Genomic DNA, 8420 nt, shown 5'->3' on the forward strand with positions numbered 1-8420 from the left:
CTTTATAAATAAATATATTGAATTATCAGCAATTTGGTTTTATCTCTCTAGAGAACCCTGTCTAACACAGTGTCTTATATGATTATCTCATTTGGCCCTGACTATAAGACTACAAATAAGTGTTATCAGCTTACTTGATCAATGAAAATAACTAACGTCTTAGAGAGGTAATAGACTCAAGGTCATCAAGCAAGCGAATGGAAGAACTGAGAACTAAACTCCAGTCTGTCTGCCTCAAACATTGCATTCTTCGTGGTCCACCACATCACTACTACTGATGGAAAATCTTGAGATCAGATCTGCGTCAACCGTAATCTCAGATTGGGTCCTTTCTTCAATTAGATATGGGTATATTGATTGGAACCATAGCTAATTTAGGATGAAAGAAAATATGAAAGCTTTAAGGTTAAAGGAGTTATAAACACTTTCTGAAATTTGCAACTCCCTGTGACATGGATTGACACAATAGCTGCAACAATGAGCTCAAACATAACCAGTAGAGGATGCTGCAGGACCAGGCAGTAGTTTGCTCTTTTGTGCATAGGGTCTTTTTGAGTTGGAACCAACTCAACCGCATGTAACAACAGCATCAGAGCATAAAAGCCACCCTGAGGTGCTGTAGGTTAGATGTTAGGGCTGCTAACCATGTGTTCACTGGTTCAAATGCACTCGCCACTTCTCTGGAGAAAAATGAGATTAAGTCTTTACTCCTGTAAAGATTTATCATCTTGGAAAGTAAGTTCTGGGCTGTAACTGAAAGGTTGGCTGTTCAAATCTGCAGCTCCACAAAAGAAACACCTGGGAATCTGCTTCCATAAAGATTATAGCCAAGAAAACCCAATGAGGAGTTCCACTCTGTGACATGAGTTTCTAAGAGTTGGGATTCACTTGACAGCACTCAACAACAACAGGGTATCAATAACCATCAAAAATGACTAATCTAGACTACCATTTTAATGGTCTGCTTATATACATATATTATCATCATTAATCAAACTCTTATTATCGGAATGTAAGTTGTTTCTGATGTTCATTATAACATGCTGATAACCAAAGCAAGATTTATTTTTCTTTAGAACAAATTCCTGTAAGTATATACAAAGCCAGAGTTGAAAGGATATGCATTCTTTAAAGGTTCTAAGAAGTTAAAATTTCCACCGATCACAGTGAATGGCACATAACCACATATCCCTTGTCAGGGGGAAGAACAACAGAAACCAGAGGGGAAGGGAGACAGTGGTTGGTGTGAGATTTGAAAATAATTAACAATATACAATCTATCCAGAGGCCACGAGGGTTGGGGGGGTGGGGGCACACAGGAGCTGATCCCAAGGGCTCAATGGAAAGTAGATGTCTAGAAAAGAACAATGGAATATATGTACGAATATATTGGATACAATTGATGTATGGTTTGTAACAAGAGTTGTAAGAGCCTCCAATAAGATGATTTAAAAAAAATAAGAAGTTAAAATTTCGAATGATTTTTCTTTTTTCTTTTAATTTTTTTTCTTTTTATCATTTTATTGGGGTTCATACAACTCTTATCACAACTCATACATATACATCCACTGTGTCAAGCACATTTGTACATTTGTTGCCATCATCATTCTCTAAACGTTTTCTTTCTACTTGAGCCCTTTATATCAGCTTCTCATTAAAAAAAATCATTTTATTAGGGGCTCATACAACTCTTATCACAATCCATACATACATCAATTTTGTAAAGCACATTTGACATTCATTGCCCTCATCATTCTCAAAACATTTCCTCTCCACTTAAGCCCCCGGCATTAGATCCTCATTTTTCCCCTCCCTCTCCACTCTCCCCTCCCTCATGAGCCCTTGGTAATTTATAAATTATTATTTTGTCATATCTTGCCCTGTCCGACATCTCCCTTCACCCACTTTTCTGCCATCCATCCCCCAGGGAGGGGGTCACCCTTGTAATCGGTTCCCTCTTTCCAACCCACTCTCCCTCTACCCTCCCAGTATCACCACTCACACCACTGGTCCTGAAGCTAGGTCTAACTAGAACAGACCATACCAACTGGCAGGTTCTGAGGATGGTGGGGGTGATGTCTCTCCCTAGACAACTTGCTTTGACTTCAGTTTTCTATTTGCTGCCTCAGCAAACAAGGCCTTGGGTGGTACAAACAGCATGCTTGGCACCTAACAAAAAGTTGGCGGCACCCAACTCCCCGTAGAGGCATCTCCAATAGAAGGCTGGCATTCTGCTTCTCAAAAAATTAGTCACTGAAAAGCCTATGAAGCGTCAGTCTACTCCATAAACATGGAGTTTGGGCTATGAGTCAGACTCAATCAACAGCAAGTGGTGTTTTAAACCTGTAAGCAGTGTCCATAGTATCTGGGATTCATGGTGGGCAGGCCAGGTTATAGGAGGCTGAATAGTCCATTTGGTTTGCTCCCTTATCAGGCTTATTGTACTGCCTGGATTCTGAGTACTGACCTTACCTTTCCCCACATGGTGTCTTGCTTGTCAGCGTGAGCCTCTTAAGGTGCCAGTGCAGCAGGCTAGCCTAAAAGTCCCTGGTGTCATTCTACCTGAACCTCTCTGGGATATGTTTAGCACCAGAGGGTGAAGTTGCTCCCTTTCCATTCTGGCCTGTGGGAGAAGGGAGGGGGCAAAAGCTCACTTGGCCGCAGCCTGGGAGGGATGTGCTGTGGGCTTCCTCTGGTCTGAGCAGATGGACCAGAACCTGATGAACCCAAATTCACTGCCCACTTGCAGAGCAAATCACGGAGAAGCAATGCACCCAAGCTAGTGATTTTAAGGAACTGGGCAGAAGCAGCTTGGGGCAAAGGCTCTACTCTCCTGATGATTAAGCAAAACCACACGTTGCAAGGAATAGGCAGAAGTTGGAGTAGAATCTGAAACGGGTAAAGAAACTGACTACAGGCAATAACGATACTAGAGGCTAATGATTCAGAACACCAAATTCTGTTGTCCTGAGAAGAAACCCGAAGCCAGCTTCTGTAACAGTCTGGCTTTATTTAGCCTTTCAAACCTGGATGGAGCACAACCCCCGTCAAAACCAAGTTTCCACAAGCCGGCCACTGACCATCAGATGCCCCGGCATTGTGACGGTTCAGTACTGGCCACCAGCCAAAGGCAAATTGAGAGCTCCAAGTCACCCATCATGCTTTAGCCACACATGAGGCGAATGCCCTATCTCTTAAAAGCACACAAAGGGCCATTTAAGCAGGAAAGTCCCACCAAATTCGGCGGAAACACGCACCCCACAGTCGGATCATGTTTCTGAATGACAACTTGGTTTGGAAGGCACAGCTGTTGTTGCGATCCCTGGACACAGCCTGCTGTTCTCTGTGGAAGCCAGGGCAGATTAGTGTCGTTAATTTGAGAGGCAGCAAATCCCTCCTGGCTGCCCCTTCCTCCAAATAGGCAAGCTGCTGGGAGCCCGATGCTGGTTTTCACCCGCTCCAAGAGACAAAGCGGCTTTTGGTTGGACGGATTGTCTGGCTCTAGGAACTCTTCTCTGGGGCTTGGTTTCATTGAGTCAAAAATAAGAATCGGTTCTGACCCCTGCTGGAAAGCCCCCTAGGGAATCAGCACATAGCATTTCCGGTTCCTGGAATGGTAATGACTAGGAGAAGTGGACTTCTCTGAATCACCCTGCAGAAATGCGGCTTTTAGGGAGTTCCATGAAACATGAGACACGGACCGAGGACAAATCCAGGATCAGGTTTATGCCTCTAATAGCGGTGCTTTTCCAATTGTTGCAGGTTGCAGGAGTTCAGCAACAGCTGCAGATTTAGTCCTTGTTCTTAGCATAAGATGTTGTCGATAGGTACAAACATGATTGAGATACAGCCGTCAGGCTATTTTTTGCCTTCAGTGAATCCCAGTGGCTGTATTCTGTGAAGAAGGAAAGCCATTGAATCACTGAAATAAGTCCATGGAATACTGAACCCCTGCAACTTTCAAAATTCGGATCAATATTGTTGTTGAAGAGGCCTCAGAGTCGTAGCAGTGCAGGAGATTTTAGGGTTAACAGGTACTTCCTGCCTTTTGAAAGTTCGCTTTAGAGGGTCAAGGACGACGTGGAAGCCCCTCAATGGATGAAGTGGCACCGTGACTGCATCAGTGGGTTGAGACATAGGTATGATGGTGAGGATGGCACAGGACAGGGTAGGGTTTTGCTCTGCTGTACACAGGGTCATCCTGATTCAGAACCTGCTTGACGGCACCTAACAGCAACGACGCACAACACATGTAACCTCTATTTTATGACAGACTTATGCCTGTTTTCATTTATGAAAGAAACTTGAAGAAGATCTTTGCTTGAACAAGAAGGAGGAGAGAAAAACAAAACTAGAGTTCCACATTTGTTGTTCAGCAAGTCATTTAGAGGGAGCTTGTAGTCCAAGCCAGACTGGTGTGGCCACACTCTCCCCTGGGAACAACACTCAGCATATCACTATCAAACCACTACAGTTTAGAACTGAGTCTGTGAAGACTGTATGCCAGTGCTATCTTAGGTTTTACTTGTTTTTTGTTTATTTTGTTTCCTTTAGGTGTTATATGGTATGATTTGGGGGCGTGTCTAGAGGTACTAAAAAAAGCCCCATGTACATTAATGGTAATTGCGTCTTCATTTTATGCTGTTTGGAAAGTAGGGGAAACTTGTATTGTTTAGAACCATCATGATCCCCTTCTGCCATTATTCTTGGCTCTCTGTGTGTCAGAACAGATCTCTACTCCCTAGGGTTTTGCAAGGCTGGTTTTTCACAAGGATCACCCGGCCTTTCTTCCAAGATGTCTGTGGGTGGGTTCAGAATTGTCACTCTTTAGGTTAGAAGGAGCACACTTAACCATGTGTGCCACTGGGGCTTCTCCATCGAGCCGATCTATTTGTATATAGATTGAATAATTGATTACCGTCTTTCTGTTAGAATAAACATGAGCAACTCTTAAGGGAGGAGTTAAAACATGGGCTAAAAATGCATGGCCCTCCTGGTCAGTCCTGACTCAAATAGCCCCAAAGGATTTCAGCAATGTTAAGCCAGGCTTGAGGGTATGACCTGAGGTGATATTTTTATTAAGAATTTCTTATGACTGGGAACTCAAAGAAGGAAATTTGATTACACTCATATAAAAATACAGCCATCTAATATTATCAATGGCATTTCCTTTTTATAGTATTTGGTGCTAATAATAGCCCCCAACTCCTCAACTCAACTTTTCAGCTTTTTAAAAGAACAGTGCTTTTAAGAGTCTGAATTTCTGTGCCTACTGGATTTATTCCATCCAGTGCTTTCCGTGGCTTCCCTGTTGGGAGGCTAAAGAGGCTCTGTGCATTTCTCAGGACCTGCTGAGGGCCCCCTAGCAGCTGAGAGTGAACAGCGGAGAGGGCCTGAACTCCTAGCAAGTGAGGCCTGGCATGTGAGGCAGGTGTAGGAGATTGGCCAAGACCTTTTTCCTGGAGAAATTAGGATGTAGTCTGATTATCAGACCTAGGTTTTAGGGAGGTGAGTGTGTGTGTGTGTGTGTGTGTGTGTGTGTGTGTGTGTGTGTGTGTGTGTTGAGGGGAGGTGGGCGGGGAGGTGGGGGTGAGGAATGGGCTCCCTTCTCCAAAGGATTGTTGTCCTAGTTTGCAAATGAAATATAACAGAAATACCACCGTAGGTGGCTTCAATAAAGAGAATTTGTATTTTATTCTCTTACAATTTAGGGTGCCAGAAGTCCAAATTCAAGAGCTCTCCGGGAAGAAGGAGTTGAGCATAAGATCAATCTGGAGAGAAAAAAAAAAAAGCTCAAACTGTGAGATGCGGTTAAGTCACGAGCTGGGTAGCATCAAATCTGAAGCCAAAAGGTGCTCTGTAGAGGATCAGCAGTGACCGGCTTTTTGCGACAAAACCCAGAAGTAAAATAAATTAATTTCTAATTGACCCAAACATTTACAACTGATATACTGCCTGAATCTCATTGGTCAATGAGGGTGATCTGATTTACAGGAAAGCTAGGGTTAAGTTTGGACAAAGACGAGTCTTAGGGACGTTGTCCACAAGACCACCCTTGCCATGTTGCCAGCCACAGGCCCCATTTTACCGTCATGTAACAGCACCCTTGTCCTTAACTCTGCTTCTCTGGAGCCCTTCCCAGCATTGCTTGGAGGTCCCCCCACCCCCACCCCGTGGCATCTAGCTTTCCCCCAGGTAGGCTTCCATACTCCTGTACCAAATAGACTCTCTTCACATTCAGTGTCCCAAGTTCCAAAGCTCATTTTTAAGCATAAACATTTGAGATACTTATAGTAACCACCTGCTTTAAGTGCACATACAGTTCAACAGATTTTGGCAAAAAGGGGTGCTCACATACCCATCACCATAAGCAAGATTTAAAATATTTCCATTACTCCAGAAAGTTCTCTCCTGCCCCTTCCAGCCAATCCACTCTCACAATCCTGTCCTCTGACAACATTCAACTTCTAGAAATTCTGTTTTATATTTTTGTTTCTTATTTTTTTTAAGGCACTGGCCTTTTAAATGCATTCAAAAGGATGAATGCGCCTTTCGATGCAGAGAAAAAGAACAGGCCTTGCTTTAGCACAGCATCAAAGCCAAGAGGACTGCAAAGCAAACTCGGGTGTTCACTTGGCAATGGAAATGCCCTGTTCCTCTTAAAGTCATAGAGTGTATGGTATCTGGTTTCTTTCCTCTTTCACTCGGCATTAAGTTTCTGATAGTTCTTTTTCTCTGCTAGCTACTACTGTTTGAATGCAGTGCAATCTGTCCAGTCATGTGAGTTGCTGCCAGGTTTGTTATAATGATTCAGGTACACATCTATTTGGGGGTACATGTATTCATACTTCTAGGCATCGAACTGCTGGATCATCGGAGAAATCTGTTTCACTTCAAAAGCGACTGCCAAAGGGGGATGTCGGAAGGTTCTGCGTGATTCACACCCTCACGAGTATTCGGCATTGTCAGTCTTCTTGAGCTTAGTCATGCTCAGTGATGGAAAGTGGTATCTCGCGGTGGTTTTCATTTGCATCTCTTGATAAATGATCATGTTGTGCATTTTAACGTGCTTATTGGTGAGTGCTATGCCATCTTTTGTGACAGTTTGATCAAATGTTTGGTCTATTTTTTAATGGGTTGCTGTCCTCTTATTACATTTTAAGAGAGTTTTTTCTGGCTACAAGCTTGATATTTGTGTTGCAACTGTTTTCTTCTAGACCAGTGGTTCTCAACCTGTGGGTCGCGACCCCTTTGGGTTGAGAACCACTGTTCTAGATCCTGGTTTGCCTTTTCAGTGTTTTAGCAATACCTTTTAAAGTAATTATTATTTTGATGTGCTGAATTTTTAAGATAGTTTTAGTGACATATAATTCACATATCATATACTTCAATAGTTCAGTTATATTAAAGTGAGTTACATAAGCATCACTACAATCAATTCTGGAACATTTTCTTTCTTCTTGTACTTATTATTATTAACTCCCCATTGTCCCTCCAACCTCCTCTCCCATATTCCCAATAAGCTATTAATCCAGTTAGTGTCTCTATGGAGTTACCTATGTGGGGTCTCATATACTGGAAAACATACCAACCAACCAACAAACAAACAAAAGCAAAAAAAAACACCCAACAACAATAACAAAATAAACCAGTGGAAAGCAGCAGGAAATATTAAAAACTAGAACAAGTTCTAAATGGGGTACAAAGGAGATGAAATGATAAGGTATTACATTTTAACCTAACTACATGTGCCTTAATCCAGGTTACAGTGCTCTCTGTCTGAGAGCAAGGCTAGTCACATCTCTTAATTAAGGCCCCAGGAAAATGGGTTTGGGGCTTTTACTGTCATCCATAGCCTTCTGCAAACTAGGTGTTCTCAGTTTAAGCTCTGATATAATTTCCTTCTTTGTATTTGGATTTTATCATTTATAAACCTTGTATCACATAGATTGTTGTGTTTCTTCATGAGGACTTACCTGATGCCGCATATAGATGACTTGTTTTAGGACAAGCTTTTAAGACCCCAGATGCTATTCTTTTTGATAGCCAGGCACCATCTGCTTCCTTCACCACACTTTGATAAGGCCAATTTTTTTGTTGTTGTTGTTCAAAGAAGTATGCTGTTTAATTTTTAGACTCTGAAGCAATGAACTGACACAGTAGCTACAACGATTACGTTCAAATACAGCAACAATTGTGAGGGTAGTGCAGGCTAGGCAGTGTTTTGTTCTATTGTGCATAGAGTTGCTATGAGTTCAAATAGACTTTGTGGCATCTAACAACAACAATATATTTCTGATGTAGTGACTCTTTTGACACTGTGAAGTTTCTTTGTCTTTTTTTAAAATCATTTTTTAAAATCAGTTTTATTGGGAGCTCTTACAGGTATAACATTCCATAGTTCAATCACAACAAGCAGT

The 8420-nt window shown here is 42.2% G+C and overlaps 1 non-coding gene across 1 annotated transcript; it reads right to left on the minus strand.

The window, feature by feature from the left end:
- Positions 1-6506: 6506 nt before the first annotated feature.
- LOC115873649 lies at positions 6507-6640 on the minus strand. The gene has a single exon (XR_004048539.1). It is a non-coding gene; the product is annotated as a small nucleolar RNA SNORA22 (small nucleolar RNA).
- Between the last annotated feature and the right edge of the window lie 1780 nt (positions 6641-8420).

Source organism: Echinops telfairi, unplaced genomic scaffold, assembly GCF_000313985.2.
Source record: "Echinops telfairi isolate 266 unplaced genomic scaffold, ASM31398v2 ScPeMD7_7469;HRSCAF=8507_0, whole genome shotgun sequence".
Lineage (NCBI taxonomy): Eukaryota > Metazoa > Chordata > Mammalia > Afrosoricida > Tenrecidae > Echinops > Echinops telfairi.